This window comes from Strix aluco, chromosome 1, assembly GCF_031877795.1.
Source record: "Strix aluco isolate bStrAlu1 chromosome 1, bStrAlu1.hap1, whole genome shotgun sequence".
Lineage (NCBI taxonomy): Eukaryota > Metazoa > Chordata > Aves > Strigiformes > Strigidae > Strix > Strix aluco.
This window is the reverse complement of record NC_133931.1, coordinates 52,034,859-52,051,106: the sequence shown is the minus strand read 5'-3', so window position 1 is coordinate 52,051,106 and position 16,248 is coordinate 52,034,859. Positions and strand designations below refer to the sequence as shown.

General features: G+C 47.0%; 2 long non-coding RNA genes across 4 annotated transcripts; one reads left to right on the top strand and one right to left on the bottom strand.

Moving 5' to 3' along the window:
- Window positions 1–482: 482 nt before the first annotated feature.
- Window positions 483–5,368, top strand: LOC141922001 (uncharacterized). The gene is made up of 2 exons (XR_012622858.1): window positions 483–571; window positions 5,048–5,368. It is a non-coding gene; the product is annotated as an uncharacterized LOC141922001 (long non-coding RNA).
- A 161-nt stretch (window positions 5,369–5,529) lies between these two features.
- On the bottom strand, window positions 5,530–16,147 carry LOC141921992 (uncharacterized). Of its 3 annotated transcripts, none has more exons than XR_012622857.1 (3): window positions 15,600–16,147; window positions 15,266–15,503; window positions 5,530–9,315 (listed from the first exon to the last, which is right to left on the bottom strand). It is a non-coding gene; the product is annotated as an uncharacterized LOC141921992 (long non-coding RNA). The 3 variants fall into 3 exon arrangements; XR_012622855.1 differs by lacking the exon at window positions 5,530–9,315 and adding an exon at window positions 14,027–14,230; XR_012622856.1 differs by lacking the exon at window positions 5,530–9,315 and adding an exon at window positions 14,027–14,230 and having other exon boundaries at window positions 15,266–15,466.
- Window positions 16,148–16,248: the final 101 nt, after the last annotated feature.

Here is a 16,248-nt window from a genome sequence, read left to right as displayed (position 1 = left end):
TGAAGCAGATTCCTCCCACTGTTATAGCATATGCCTCAAAAGAGTTTTTGTGTACTGCATAAATCTTCCTGTGCCCTACAATCCAGGGACCAATAAAAAAGATACCTAAAAAATGTGGCAACAGTGCATAGTCAGCAGTGCTTGAAATCAAAACAAAGTCTTCAGTGAGAAAAATGAGCTTCCCGCTCTGGAAAAATTCCTCATCTCCAGTTTCCCAAAATGCCATGGCAAAACATTATTATCTTGGCTCTTCCTATCTCTAGCATGTGTCATTGAAAAGGCCTGAATGAAGTTGCTATTTGTAGTATATAGCTCATGCAAAACTTGTATCAATGAAGCCACTTAATTGCTTTTCTTTGGGATATTACGCAATTGGCTCTTCTGTAGTTGTTCTCCTTGTCAACACTGAGATCTCATGACTCACTGTCATGCAGGAGGCTTCTCCTTCCTGCCAGCCTGATTCCACTCACGACCCAGTCTCTGCTTGCTCCTGCAGATGGGACACCTCCTGTCTTTGTTGCTAGCTTCAGGAATGCATCAGAAATGATTGTATTCAAATGAAGGTAGCAAGGTAAGGCCCTTTACTCCTTTAAGAAGCTCTGCAGAATGGAGGTAATGGTAGATAAACTTCCTTATGCTATTCATTAATATTGAATTGTTTATTGAATAGCTGGGAAGCATTGCCACAGCTTGATTTGGAGGCTCTATAGGCAATGATGCATTTCTAATAGATGCTAAAGTAGTGCCTGATAGCGCTGTCATGCAGAGAGGTGACTGAGTGATACCTGTTGCATCATTCAGAAATTCAACCCTTACTGGAGGCTACCCCGGGCTTGAGCCATTCTGTCGTGAAACCTGATTGAGGAACCCCGTGCACAAGTGTGTGGTTCCCTCTATCCCTCTCATTTAATGTCAAGCAGATGCTTTAAGCTCTGCAAATGTAAAATGTGTGTTCCTGAATGAGGGCTAGTATGAACAAGCTCCCTTAAAATCATGATTGTTAAACTGACTGCATTATGAGATCCTCCTTCCAATAATGCACTGCTAAAACTCAGGAGTCCAATTCATGCTGAAAGCATCTAGAATGGAAGATATTCAACATGCTGATGATGGGAGAAAAAAAACAGGAGAGAGACTGCCTTATACAGCTTTTTTTGGGAGGTTTCTGTAAGTGCCTGCTGCTGGCAGCTGTCAGGTGTGGGATATGAGGTGAGGGAGGTCTTCGAGGGCTCAGTCCAGCATTCCTCTTCTTACTGAAGATTCCTCAGGTGTCTCCTTCTCTTCATCATCCACTACCTTTCTCTTTTTACCTTCCTTCCTCCTAGCTCTAGGGCAGGCCCTCGCCTCCTCATTAGGCACTGAGGCTCTGTAACACCTCCTGCACCTCATCTGAAGCACCCTGTGTTGGGTTATAAGCCATCTAGTGAAGGGTGTTTTCTTCAGGTGGGCAGTTAAGCTGAAACACAGCTGCTTTGGTTTATACTGAATTTTATAACAGCTCATGATGTCTGCTCCATCATGGCTGCTTCCTGATGGCTGGAGAGCTTCAGCGAGCCAAGGGGAATGATAGTTTCACCTGTGACACTATGAGAGCAGCCTTCATCTCTTGCTCTGTCAAGGTTTGCTGGCTTTGCCAGCTACCAGAGCTTATTCTGCTGCACGCCTATTAAAAAAAAAGTCCAAGAGCTGTTTTTTTATGGGGTTGACCCAATCCGTCAGTCCATGAACCACCTTTACAAGATGTGCATGATGCACACCCACCTTGGTGTCAATGGAACAGAGCCCAGCAAAGCTCTCCAGGGTGCAGATGAAACGTTCCCTGCAAGACGAAAGGGTGATAACAGCAGCACCCGAGGAACATTCCCCTTCCCACCTACCGCCACCACCTTCTCTCTTTCTTGAAAACACAAACAAGCCAACCCAATTTGCATTTTCATAGCTGGGAGTAAATGACTGGCAGATTAATGAGCATTGCTATTTATATCTAAATAATCACAGTCCTAAACAACCGCTTGGAGGCATCAGTATGGAAGGTAAGATTCTGGGCTATTATTTGAAGGTAGGTATTCAGGCAGCCCTTGTCATCAGAAAGAAGAAAACACATCCAAACTACAAAAATGCTTTTACCATATTTTGGACAAACCGAGGGAAGCTGGAAGAAGAGAGATATGCCAGCAGTGTATCTAGACTTGGCTTGCTTACCAGAGTATGCTGGCCTTAACACTATTCAGAGCAATTACTTTTGTTAAGCAGCTTCCTTTAACCATCTTACATTCCACAACCCTGCTTGGGACTTTGACAGCAGGCTGTACTGTCCAGATCCATAGGGTACCCAGAATTGTTCCTCCCAGGCCAGAGTGTGTGAAGAGTCCTTGCAAGCCACCTCTCCCCTCGCTGCCTTTGACTGAGTTTCTGCAAAGTGAATCTCTTGGCTCAGTGCAGAGCTTGCGAGGCCACTTAAATCTCTTTGACCCCTTAATGAAGTTTTCAAAAGGTCTTCATAAATCTTCATCACTAATAATTGCTTAAAGCCCTGCAGGGTTTCTCTAGTGGCATTAACCACTAAAACAAGTAGACAGGCTCAGGTATATTTATTGCATTCATCTTCATTATTCCATGGGTTTTCCTTCTTTCTAGTCTTTTACATAAGCTACAGCCAGGAAAGGGAGCGCAGGAGTGGGAGCTCTGAGTCAATACCGCCTGTCTGGCAGTTTGTAACCATCCACTGTGACTACGTCAGATTAGTCCTCTTCTTGGGAATGTTTTCTGTGCAGGCAGCAACTGCATGCTCATCATTTACCCTTCCATATTTAAATCATCATATTGTTCCTCATTTGGGAAAGAATCTGATTTTTGCCTTTCCTCTGAAAGCATGCCTCGGGTCACAACCTGACAGCTCCAAAATGAATTAGTTACCTGCTTGCCCTTCTAATTTTTTTCTTGGAATTTTGGCTGACTTTGGTAATGGCTTTTTATGAGTAGCATGAGTCTTCTCTGAAATAACTGCCAGCTTGATGGATATGTAAGGGTTACTAGGAAAATACATTATTAAAAAAAAATAATTGTTTACATACCATATATTGTGTTCTCCAGAGCAAACATGTAGATTCTGTATACTCTGTCTGCTGCTACACCTCTGGGAAATGAGGACAGAAAAGGCATGAATGAGGTTCCAGACAAACAGAAAAATACTCCAGCACAGGTAAAGTCACTGAAATCAGTGAGAGCCTGTCCTACCTGTGTGATGGGAAAGAGTTTAGAAATGACAGATAAACATGAAGTAGCTGAACACATAAGGAAGTTTATATCCCACCATAGTTTGAAGAAATGGTTCCAGGGCTAATTCTGCAGACAATGGAGGACTAAAGCTCCATAGAGCTCTTGAAGGGTTGCAGGTCCTCATGGTTCAATCTGGTCCAGCCAAGCTTGGGCCACCCCATTCCATCACAAAATCACACTTTCGTGAGCCAGATAATTTTCAGGGGTGACTTTTCATTAGGTATTTTGTTTATGCCATCAAGATACAGTAGAGTGCCATGGAAGTGCTCTTTTAGAGCCATTGTGACTTTATTTTATTTTAAATCTATTTGCATTACAAGAAGGCCTACTAACCTCAGGAAGGACTGAAACAATACGTGTGGAGCAGAAGAGAAACGATATGCTTGCACAGGCAAACAAGGTCTTCTTATTGAAAAATTTGACACTGAAATCTTAAATCTGCTCAAAGTACCAGTCATGAGTAACAAAATCTCCTAGGTACCTAGTCTAGGTCAAGACTGGAAGGAAAAATAATGGCTGACGAACACAGTGGAGACTCAAAACCCACACTGTGATGTGTAAGGTGAGTTACCTGAGGTATTAAAGGAGAGGTCCAAACCCACCTGAGCTGATATTTCTTCCATTGACTTCAGTGGGTTCTGGGTGATGTCATGCTGTGATGCTGTCACACGTGAACAAAGCAGATCATTGCTTTTAATACAGGGAACTGTAGAATGTGTTATATGATGTCCTGTGTTGTCTACTCTAAAATGAATTGGTTAATAACGTGCTAGGGACATACTTTTACCCTAATGGGGAAAAAATTAGATATTATCTGACCTCCTGTATGCTAAAGGCTATGCAGGTTTGCCCAAGTGCTTACACAGCTGTATCCAAAAATTCAAATTAGGTTGTAGTTTTTGAGTCCTCAAGAGACAAAAATCACAGGCAGAGGACAGAAGAAATCAAAGGGTCACCATCACCTGAAGTCCATGAAATGACAGGAAGTTGGAGAGATAAGAAAGGAGATTTCAGCAAGTGACTCATGGCCTGTGCTTTAAGAAAAGATGGAAGAGCCTCAAATCCTGGCCAAAATGACAGAAGTTCTTACTCAGTCCTGAATCACATATACGTGTTGATCCTTAGCCTGTAAGTAAAACACATAAGGCTGTGATCGGAGATCCCCAAGGGAACACATCTGAGGCATGTAGGTGGCTGTTGCTCTATGGCCAAGGTGTTGTCCCTGACTATATGTCTGCTCCTAACCCTGTCCATTTAAGCCTTCCACTGACTAGAAGTTGGACATCTAAATAAATGTCTTTAATGATATAGGCCTCATGATTTGGCTGATGCTTCGCCCACACTGTGTTTCTCCATGATATAACTCACGTGACTGCAAATCTCTAATGTAAATGTACCAGGCTGGGGTAGGAAAACAACGCTGTTGGTCCAGCACTTCTGTACTGGGGATTTACAGCAGAGATGCTACCTGGCTACGAAAACAGTCAGGAAAGGCAAAGTTTAAGTTCATACAATGAACTATCATACCATAGTCCCATGATACGCTGCCTTTGGCAGCTGAGCTGCTGTAACCAGCTCCTACCCCAGATGCTTGTTCCCACCTCTGGCTTGTGGTTTGTCACCTCCTCAGTTGTGCCAAAACAACTGCATGTAGAGCAGTGCTTGAATCAGAGCACTGAAGTGATGGAAGTTAAAAATAAACTGTTCATGGGAGGAGGAAAGGGAGAGTTATTTTTAGTTGTAATTGTTTCAATGGTCTTTCTTCCAGTGTGGTCCCACAAGGAATTTCATTAACGCAACTGGGAGAAGGCAGTGGATTGCTGTGCTGGCACCAGGATGACTCCTCCAGGCAGAAGAGTCCCTCCTGGCAGAGGGAGAGGATTTCTTAAACCAGGATTGCACCAGGGCCAATGTGCTGTAGAATTGCATCTTCCAACATGCAGAGTTATGCCTTCCCTACCTGGGTCAAAGACAGACCCAGGTGTCCCAGGCTCTCCATTTGCTATTCTGTCTCCTAGATCCTCATAGCATTCATTTTAAAAAGTATTGTGTACAAGCCAACTTATTATTAATAAAAACAAAGAAAGAGACATTGAGGTTTTTTCCTGTTTTATAAACAAATATTCCTTATAATCATTCTGAATATTAGCCTCCTCCACAATTTGCTATAGTATGGCTAGATGTCACTCATTAAAATCTATTCAAACACAAAGTGCACAGTAAACTGAGAATAAAAACCACCAGAAGATATGCAAAAACCCAGTTTTATTTAATGAAGTTCATTACATGATCAACAAAGAAAATATTTGTACGTTCCTTAAATAGCATTAAAAGTTCAAGGAAAAACATCTGAAAAGAGTTCAAAAGGTTGTAGCGCAGCTACAATTTGGAAATTCGCAGAATAATTCAGCAACTTGCTTTTGTTTTGGTCTTGGTCATTTCTGTGCTTTGATGAACTTCGCTGTGAGTGAGTTACATGTGCAGAGCCTTGGTTATGTCTTATGGTTCAGGCACCTCAATGATTTCCTTCTGTTTGAACATGAAACACATCCATTTGCATCCAAATGCTTCTGCTGGATTACTCAAGAGTCACTGCACCAATGAAGCACGTAAAATACAGACAGTTTTCAAACTGCTGTTAAGTCTTGAAGTAAGTAATAAATTACTTATTTTTTTTCGGTGTTATTAAAATTATTAAATGTTTTCTGTGATATTGATTGAGTTTCAAAACATTTTTCAGCAAAATGGGGCAGTAGTTTAATTTCCAGCACGCAGAAAAATGAAGTGGTATCCTGAGTCCCAAATCAAGGCATCCTCCTTCAGGACTCCTGATCCATGCACTGGATTGCACCAGTTCCTAGATTCTTGGGTGTACAGGCAGGATTTAAATTTAAATTACTAGACTTTCAGTATGTTTAGTATGTCCTTCAATTCTCTTCTAATAAATAGAGCCAAGGGCATAGTGAGTCTGTTTTGTAATTAGATGATATAATTGTCTCATGAACTCTGTACAAATTACCTCTTCTCTGTATTGTTTTTGCAGTGTATTGTTTTTCTTGAATAATATGGCACATATCCAGTTTATATTGCAGTCAATAAATTACTCTGGTTTATAGCTTGATGGCCCACAAATGAATAACTGACATCAACAAAAATAATTAAGTCATTACCCTTTTTAATACTGTCAGTACTCTTCACTTAGACCATTAAATTTATTTTTAATTATTAACACATTTCCTTAAAGGCATTTTTTACATTTTTTTTACCAAGAGGTAACCACGGATGAACCACTTTGCTCAGCTTTTAACAAATTTGTGACACTAAGGTTGACACTAGAGTGTAATGATGTAAAGGAAATTGTATTTTATTGCATTTTAATTAAACAGGTCAACTTGCACAGGCCTTTCTCCAGCAAAACTCCCACTGGAGTTTGGTCCTTCACCGTTAGACGTTATTTACTTCTTGAGCTTTAGACAGCAGGTTTCTGCTTTCCAAACAGAGGATTGATAAGATAATTTAATCCATTAAATTCTGTATTTTTGACATTCCAACTGACAGATACTGGGAAACATTGTAATGTTGAATACCATAAAGAACATATGCTGTTATTCCTTTTAGTGTAATTCTAGGTGTGCTGGATTCTGCTTTTATGCAAAGAGTTGGGTGGGTTCAAGGCAGCTTGTGAGCCAGCGCCAGTTTCTGAAACCCCATGGGGTGGTTGGCCACAGCTCCGTGCCTACTTTGGGAGTATGGACCCAGGACAGCACTTCTTCCTTGTGTGGAGGAAGAGCACATCTGGGGGCCTTATTACCTCCTGGGCCCTGCTGCTGGCCCAGGGTGCGGGGGCTGGGGTGTGTACTCTGTTTTCCAGGCAGCAAGGAGGTGGGTAGTTCCTTCTCCCCTTGCATTGCACCTGGGCAATGGCACCCCACATTGTTACCACAGCTCTGGCTTGCTGCACCAACTTGCTGACTCCAGGCTGGTATTTCTTCTGTTCACTTGAAAACAGTCACAGAGCCCTGACAGAGATTGTCCCCATCAGCACCTCCCTTCCCATCCACTTAACATTTCTCTCCAATTCTATCCTCAGTCATAACAAAATGGCTAACATATTCTGCTTTTCCTGTAATAACGTTGGCTGTATCCAAAATGCCCAGACAACGTAAAGAATTCAGCTGAAATACTCACATTTAACGTTCAGCCAAGCTCTTCTAGGGCCAGTCCTGCTCATCTGGTCCAATCCTGTTAAATTCAGGGGCATCCTTTTCCAGCTGAGGTTTAATTGTTTGCTTTCTGATTCTCTCCATAAATTCATCCTAGTCAGCTTTATGCTCCATAATTCCAAATGCTGAGCTATGGTTAGCATATTTCTGTACAGAATATTTTTAACCTTCTAGTAACTACAGCTCACAACCATTAGTTTCTCCTCCCTATGCTTATTAGAGGAAACACTTGTGGAAGATGTGTCACCTTCTGGACCTCAGAGGCACATGTAGTTCCAAGCAGGCTCAAGCAAAATATGTTTTTTTCCATTTCTTGCGAGCAGAAATGAAGTTAATTTGTTTGGAAAACTCCCGCTAAAGGAAATGTCATTCGACAATTCTGTTGCAGCTATCAAAAGCAAAACCAAACAGATTTGAAAACAGCACATATCACAGACACAGTTTGTGAGATGAATAGTAACTATTCTTGTAGGTAGCAAGAACTAGAATAAGATTATAGCTTAAATTCTGGTTTTAGGCTGAATTACAGCCTCCTCCAGTTCCATGAGTGAAATATCTTGGACCATATTCATGTTAGCCCCCACCTTTTCCAATAGAAAAATTTTAAAACCTTAAACCCAAAGCACAGACAGCAGTTTAAGCCAGTTCAGGGGCTACTGCTTCCTCTGTACCCTGCTGAGGTAGAAAACAAGAGGTTTTGCTGCAGTTTCTGGTAGCTGAGCAGGGACGAGGTGCTGAGATCATAGCTTCTGGTCCAGGTGTGACAGACCTTTCCTACCACACCATGTGTGACCCCGTTACCAAAGCGAAAGACAGAGGAAAATGCAAAACACTTTGTCTGCCCTCTCAAGATCAACCTTGTTGCTAATTTGTGTCCAAGTTGATCTTTTTCTTTAAAGGGTTAAATAATTCAAAAACAATGTGTAAAACTTTAATTTGGATAAAAGGAAATGTTTTGATGGATATGAACATTTTTGGAGTGAAAGAGTTTGGCTTAGTGTAGAAGCTGAAACACTTTGATTTATGTAATTTTACCTAAAGCTGTGGTCATTACAGACCAGTTGGTGGCCTGTGAGGAGTGGTACTGCGTAGGGTGTCACATTAGGGGCATTTGGGGGAAAGCCGAAAATAGCTAGAGAAAAGCCCTCCAGCCAGCTGAGCACTGCTGAGTTTTCATCTCTCAGCACTCCCAGGGCTCTGATAGTCCGTCTCTGTTAGATTTAGCTGTGATGCCATGAGACGCTACTGCTATAACTGCTCTTGTCTGCCTTTCTGCTGCAGTCACCAGCCCCCAGAAGTAAGTGCAATGTAAGTTTTAGAGGGCTGTGCTGGCCACGGGGCTGGAATCTGCCATCTTTAATGTCATCTTTAGTGGCAATGTCATGGCATGTACATCATAAAGAGATGCTGTTAAACTTGACAGAGCCTGCCATAAAACACAGAGAGCATCTACATTACCTTTACCATTGTTAGGTTCATTACAGGAACTATGGTAGATGATGAGTTAGGGCTGATTGGGTTGGTTAGGGACCAAAAGCTTCCAACCTGTGACAGCAGAAAGCTCTGCATTAGCTGTCCAAATGTTCACCTAGCTTTTGGGACAGGATCTGCTTAAAGCCAGTTTGGTTAAGATGCAGTCAGGACTTGAAGGGCCAAGTGGCAATTCTTGTTGCTAACCTCAGAACTGATCCATTAGCAAGGTTTATTGCTTCACCAGGTATTTCCATGGAGGTCTGTGGAACTGGCTCTTCATGGGTCATCGTGAACGAGGACAAATTCCAGCTGAATGAGTAGCCTTAGACCATTTTAGGATCTGAATAAATGAGTGGAGACAGAGAAGCACTTCGTTGTAAGCACTGATTCACCCACACTAGAAGCTGTGTGTGATTCATTATGGGGAAAACCCACCTACAGCGATATTGCAGTGAAAATGCACTGCTGCAAAGCAAATAATATATGTAAGTTTACAGTGAAACCTTTTCTTTTCATTATTTCACAGTCGTGTGTTTGATTGTCATCAGTAAATGCTAAATGCATGATCCAGATACCATCCTGGTTACTGATGGATGTTAGCAGCAAATCCTTGAGGTTATCCTCTTTCATGGTATTCCGTTGTTTACTGAAAATGCCCAGGTCCTTTTATTTTCTCTAGAGTCTCCCATCACATTGATTTACTCCGAGAATTAGTTTCTTCAGAAAAAGGCTGCTAACTCTATCCATATTACGAATACCGAAAAAACCCCAGCAAACAGTAACTGGGATTGCTCCCATCTACTTTGCTACTATTGTGTTACATCGTTAAATACTGAAACTATTACACCCATCAAGGAAGATAAATTAAGAAATTATCTGTGTAAGATGTATGTATGTAAAAACCCATAAGAAATTATTACATCATTAAAAAAAAATCCTTATGTATATCAGACTACACTACTTCTTGCCTATTTTCATCTAATCGGAATTAAAATGAAGTCGTTTGACTCCTTAAAATTCAGTCATCTGTGACCTTTTAAAATAGGTCAGTAAGAGCAGTGAAACAATGCAGTATAGCCACCTAGTTAGGAGCATCTTTCGGGACAATCAGCGTTTTAATTGTTCTTTTTAATGTTTCAAAATACCTTTAATAATTAGTTATAAATTCAACCTAGGCAGCAGTAACGGCAGCACAAAACCAACCTTTTCCTAAAATAATCGAAAAGTGTGAATTATTTGCACAGCCTCGGCGGTCCTGGAGGCTTAAGCGAAATGGATAAACACTGCCAGTGATTACATGAACGAAATGGAAATTGCGGTATTCACACGGCGAACGTATATATTTATACTTTTAACTGCAAATAGAGGGCTGTGTCCGCGAAGCCATTAACACCGAGGGGAAAAAAAAAAAAAAAAAAAAACCAAAACCCCACAAAACCACAACAAACCACCACCAACCCAACCCCAAAACCAACAAAAAGGGTAAGAAAAGCAAAAAGAGAAGGAAGGCGTCGCCTCCTCAGAGGTGATTTAGCAGCATCTCTTATCTGTGGGCCGGTGGGGATGGGACCCGCCTGACCGGGACCTGTCTCCGCGGCTCCCTCCCAGCCCTCCATATAGCAAATGAAGGGAAAGGCCGGCGTCCGCGGGGGGCAGGCAAAGCAAAGGCGGGGGGTACACGCGTTTTGCCTGTCGGTGGGGCCCCCCACGTCTCGTCAGAATCCTCGGTCTCTGTCCCTAGCTCGCTTGGCATGCTTGCGCATACCTTCTGAGGCAGGAGCCATCCACCTCCTTTTTATAGCAGTGAGGAGCGAGGCTATTAATAGGCTATCTAATTACTCCGAGCTGTTAACTCTGATGTCTCTAATTCTGTGATGTGGTTGTTTTGATTTGTTTTTCCAATCCGGTAGGACTCTCATTTACAGAACTGGTCAGACTCGCTCTGGGAGATATTATTTTAAAAATTTAAAATCAACTTTCATCCCAAGCAGGAACAAAGTCCCCAAATGTTGTCGTTTCTCACGAAAGCAGCACTGAAAACATTATTAGTTCGCATCAAGGGAAGCGTTTTGCTTAGCTAAGATTGGGAATTTCGGTTTTGTTGGGTTTTGGTTTTGTTTTGTTTTTTTTTTTTTTTTAATTTGGTCTCAGACATTTCGGTAAGGCAGGTAAATGGTGGGGGAAAACGGTTTCAAAAGGGAAGGAGAGGGGGTTGCCACGGTGCCCGGAGAAACGGTGCGGCTCCGCCGGAGCTCGGCATGGCCACGCGTGAAACGGAGCTACTCCCGCAAAATGCCTACAGGAGGACGGATTCACGTTGCCCTGTGGAAAACATTTCGCTGGAAGGTTTTGACCCATTCTGATGGTTTATTTTATTTCCTGGGCAGAGAACTAAGAAGGCAACGATGCGCGGAGGTGCTTTGTCCGGCAGGTTTTGATGCAGAAAACGGTATTTCCTTCATGGTGCGCGCTAGTGGCGACAATCGGCCCAGAGAATACTGGGGGGGGGGGGGGGGGGGGGGGGGGGATTTGCCTATGTGGGGTTTGTGGGGTTTTTTTAATTGAAAAAGAATGAAGTCTCTGCAACCTTTGCTGTGGGGACGGGGGCGGAGGCAGGATAGCTAATTGCAGATCGGATTTGATATTGCCTAACATCCGAGATAAGGGACGGGGGGAGGCTGAGGCGGTGGGGGGTGGGCCCCGCCGTCCACTCCGGCTCCAGCTCTCTCCCACAACAGGCTCTCTCAGCAAGAAGCCCGAGAAAGTTTCCCCCGGGGTTTCCGTGTCCCATCCAGCAGAAAGAACCCCTGAAAACCTTCCCCGGCACCCAGGGACCCGGGGCGAGGGGGGTCCCCCACGGTCTCGGGCCGGGAGCCGCGGCGGCGGGAAGGGCGCCGGGCTCCCCCCGCGGCCCCGGGCGGCGGCGGCTCCCCCCGCCCCCCCGCGGCCCTGTCCCCCGCGGTGAGGCGGCAGGGCCCTGCGGGGGACGAGGGGGCTTTCCTTCTGGCCTCACCCTGCAGTTAAAAATAATAGATAATATAGTGTTCGTCACCACAAGGAATACAATGAAACACAGCCCCACCTCTTCGGAGCAAGGGCATTGAGGTAGCCGTTAGTAAAAGCATCAAAATTAGGCCATTTTTAGTCACCGGCCCTTAAAAAGCTTTAAAAAAGCGGAGAATAAAACCATAGCTCCTCATTTTCAGCGCCTCTGTGTACGTGTTGGGAAGAGACAAAGTGCATACGCGCCCATTGGACAGAAGCAGCTAAATCGTAACCGTGTTTCTTAGGGCGCTGCGGGGGTCCCGGCTGCTCCCGGTCACCCCGAGAGCTGGAGGGCATCGTCCTCGCCCTGTCCGCCCCGCCGGGGTTCACCGTGCGGGTACGGCGGAGCGCCGGCTCCGGGAGTCAGGTTATGCGGCAAGAGGAGCCTCTCCTCCGCGCGTTTCATTGATTTTGACTTTTTTTTTTTTTTTAAGGCTGAAATTATTAACCAGGCGGACCTCGGAGACTGGAGGAAGGGCAAATAAAAAGAAGCTGCAGATCATTATTTAAAAAAAAAAACCCAAAACCAAAAAGCCCATAAACCCCGCACTCTTAGCCACCTATTGCATAAAAGTCCGTGCGGGCTCTCTGCTGCCTGCGGCTTGCTTGAGCGTCAAGGGTTGAAAGACACCGTGGAAATCACCCAAAAGCACGGCGGCAGCAGGTCACCAGTGACGGGGAGGCCGCTTACTGCAGGGGGGAATAACCTCCCGTCTCCACCTCGCCGCCGAGCACGGCTTCAATCGGGGGGAGAGCCGAGCCGCCGGCGGGAGCGGGGAAGGCTCCCCGGAGCCGGGGCGGGGGGTTCTGCCAGGGGCGGGGGCAGCCGGGGGGACCCGAAGCCTGCCGTCTGCAACCAGCAAGAAAGGCTGGAGCCTTTGAGTGCCTTTGAGTGCCTCTGCGCACCCGGGCAGCCCTTCTCTAGGAGTTTTGGGGAAAGAAAAATTAATCCCTCCTCATCCTTGGGAACTGGGGGCTCCCCCCTCACCACAGGACACATCTGATCGCTGGCAAAGGGCACCCCCACAGTGCCCGACCCCTTTGCTCTGGTGTATACAGGACCCTGCTGCTCTGGGGGGTCGCGTTTCACGAAGCGCTGCCCCAGCTCCCGAGGCTGTCGCGCCCGGCCCGAGGGGGAGGTGATGGGCGGTGGCAAAGGCCCCTCTCCTTCGGCTGCTGCTGAAATCCCGTTTTCCCCGGTTGGTGCGGATTTTGCCCGTGCCTGCGCGGCGGACAGGGGCAAGCAGCCGCGGGGGAGCGCGGAGCCGCCCGGCCGGCAGCTCCCCGCTGGGCTGGACGCGCCTGAGCGCTGCCCGTGCCCCGATCGATAATTCCGCTTCAATGTCACAGCCACTGGGGAATGGAAACACTCCGTATAGTGGGGTGGCCTTGATAAAAGTATATTTTAAGTAGCGCGGATAAGCGAACGGGAGAAGGCGGGGGGCGAGCTGCCGGCACGTCGCTGGTAATAACGGCTACGCTTATCAGCCCGGCCTAAACTCCCCAGCAGCTCTAAAGTACATTAAGTTACATAAACACGGCTCGGAAAAGAATACACTCCATCCTGCGATAGTCACCAAAGTGACCCCCCGGACCGACGCGCACCCGAGCCCGCCAGCCCCCACGGCCGCAGCGCCCCGGGGGCACCGGGGCCCGGCCCGGCGGGCGATGCCCGGGGCTCCCGGGGCTGCCTGAGCCGGGGAGAGGTGGGGCGGCGGGGGTGCGACCTCCCCCTCTCCCTAATGCACCCCAGACCCGGGAGTGGGGGAAGGAGCAGCCACCCTGTGCCAGCACACGGCTTTCCCCCAACCCTTTTTTGGGAGGTTGAAGTGCCCATGAGGGAATTTGCCTTAATTGAATACAAACCTTTATTTTTTTTTGTTCCACCCCCCCCCCCTCCCCCCCCCCCCCCCAATCTGCCTCCTTCCGTCTTTGGCCATAGCGAGCAGGAGCGGCAGTTACCTCGCTGGCACCCCCTCCCCACCTCCCCAGCTCCCCCCGCCCGGCTTTTCTCCGCAAAAATGCCTTTGCACTCCCCCTGAAGATGCTTCCCCGGGTGCCTACCCCGGCCCCGGGGCAGGAGATACCCGAGAGGCTCCCAGGGCCCCGGGGTGAAAGTTACGTCCAGAAGAGTGGGATTTGGGAAGGGAGTGACGTCATGAAGAGTTAGGAACCGAAGGCTGTATGATTTGAGCGATTCGGGCGCAAACCTGAAACGAAAAGGAGTGGAGAGGAAAGGGGTGATTGGGAATGGTTTCCCACGCCGGTCCCAGTTCAAGCCGGGTTTTCTTATCGGGTTTATCGGAGGAAATAAAATGAAACTTGTAGCCCGGCTATAACGTAAACAGGCTAATCAGCGGAGAAAAAACCCGAGGCGCCTGAAGTGTAAAACACAGGTCACTTTGGAGCCAGCGAAAGAGGCGCCTGCCAGGCCAGCGCGGCTGTTCTTCTTCCCAGCCATCCTCACCTCTCGGGCAGGCACCCCCCCGGCCCGGGCAGGGCTCTGCCGCCCGCCCTGGGGGCACATGGGCACGGACACCACCCTCCCAGCCAGCAAAGCCTGTCGCTTAAAAAAAAACAAAACCAAAACCACGGCATTTCTCGCATTATATCCACCCTTACACGTCTTGGAAATACCCTCGGGTTTCACTCGAGAAGGGACATCCAAAAGTTTTAAACGAAATGCGGGGTTTAGAGCCGATAGTTCGGCGCTTTTCACCGCAGAAGTTTGCAGTGGCACCACCCAAGCAGGGAAGAAGCGGCGTGGGCATAGACACCCGTGGCTTCCCCTGTTCTTGCCGCGCTTTTGCAGGTAAAAAACGCAGGAAAACGTTTTACGTTTCAAATTCGGGTCGGAAGACACAGCGGGCGTATACAGACAACGAATCGCTGCCCTCGTTTGCAAAAGCTTATTTTCTATTTAATATTACACCCACTAAAATACATCTGGAAGTAAAAAGGAAAAAAAGTACTTCAACCTGGCAGGGTGACCAAAAGAACAATATTCTTTAGAGAGAACTGACAAGAAAGACGTATCGCCTTTAATTATAAAATTTAATAGAGAAACGGTTTCTCGGGAAAGTGCTTATTTTCCGATCAAATCCCTGCCGCGCTATACCACAAAAATTAACGAGCACAATAAAACTTCGAGGTCGCAATCGGTTCGCCCACGCCGGCGGAGCGGATGGCTCCAGCCGGAGTTTTACCGTACCCCCAGCACTGCAAATACTTCACCTCCCGCTCACCTTGCCTGGAAAGACGGAAAGAAAAGCCGTGCCTATCCCAGGAGCGACAGTACGGCGCATCAGCAGGTTTGGGCTCGGTTTCTGTCGGGCGGGCTTATGTCTGCCGGCTGCCGAGAGCCGGGTTCTGCTCTAGTCCAGCCCTTTGCCGCAGATGACTCTTTCTGTACAAACTGATGATGACAGATATCCAGCTGATAACCTCTGGTGAACGAAGTTATTTTAATTTCCAGTCACTTTCCTGCTAAGTACCATATCAGTTTGTACACAGCTGAGATAAGAGGGCGGGGGGGGGGGGGGGGGAAGAATAAGAAAGAAACAGAGGAAAAATGCCTACCGCCTGCTGCTGGGGTGGACACATCCCACAGCTTGCTTTGACTTCACCTGATGGTTGGGGCAACTCAAGGAGGAGCCACGTTTTTTCCCCTCGGATAGCTCTGATTTTAACGAGCAAAAAATAAGGAGATTGAAGGGGTGAGACGTTCACCTGGTTGCTTAGGGCGAGAGCCAGGCACGCATCCTCCCGAGCCAGAGGCCGTCTGCTGCAAGGCCGGGACTTGAGGGGGGGAAAAAAAAAAAAAAGCATCTTATAAAAGGTGAATATTCACCCGAAAGAAAATGTTATCCTGGGCGGGGGAAATTGTGTATTATTTCTGTGTTAAAAAAAAAAAAAAAAGAGAGAAAAGACTCGGGCATCTGGGAGGGTGAGTCCGCCTCTGCTCTCCCCCGCTCCCCGAGCAGGGGGTGCGGCGCCCCCCCGCTGCCGCACCCCGAGGTGCTCCCCCCCCCCCTTCCCCGGGCTGCTCCCGCTCCCGCCCCCGGCGCGGCCGCGCTGCGGACCGGCTGCCCGCCGGGACTGGCACCCCTGCGGGGAGCTCCGTGTTTGTTTAGGGCTCGCCGAGCCCAATCAGGGCCGGCTGCCTGCAGTTTTCCGGCAGGGCTGCGAGAGGCGCCTCCTCTCTCCTTTTTATACATGAGCCGCCGGC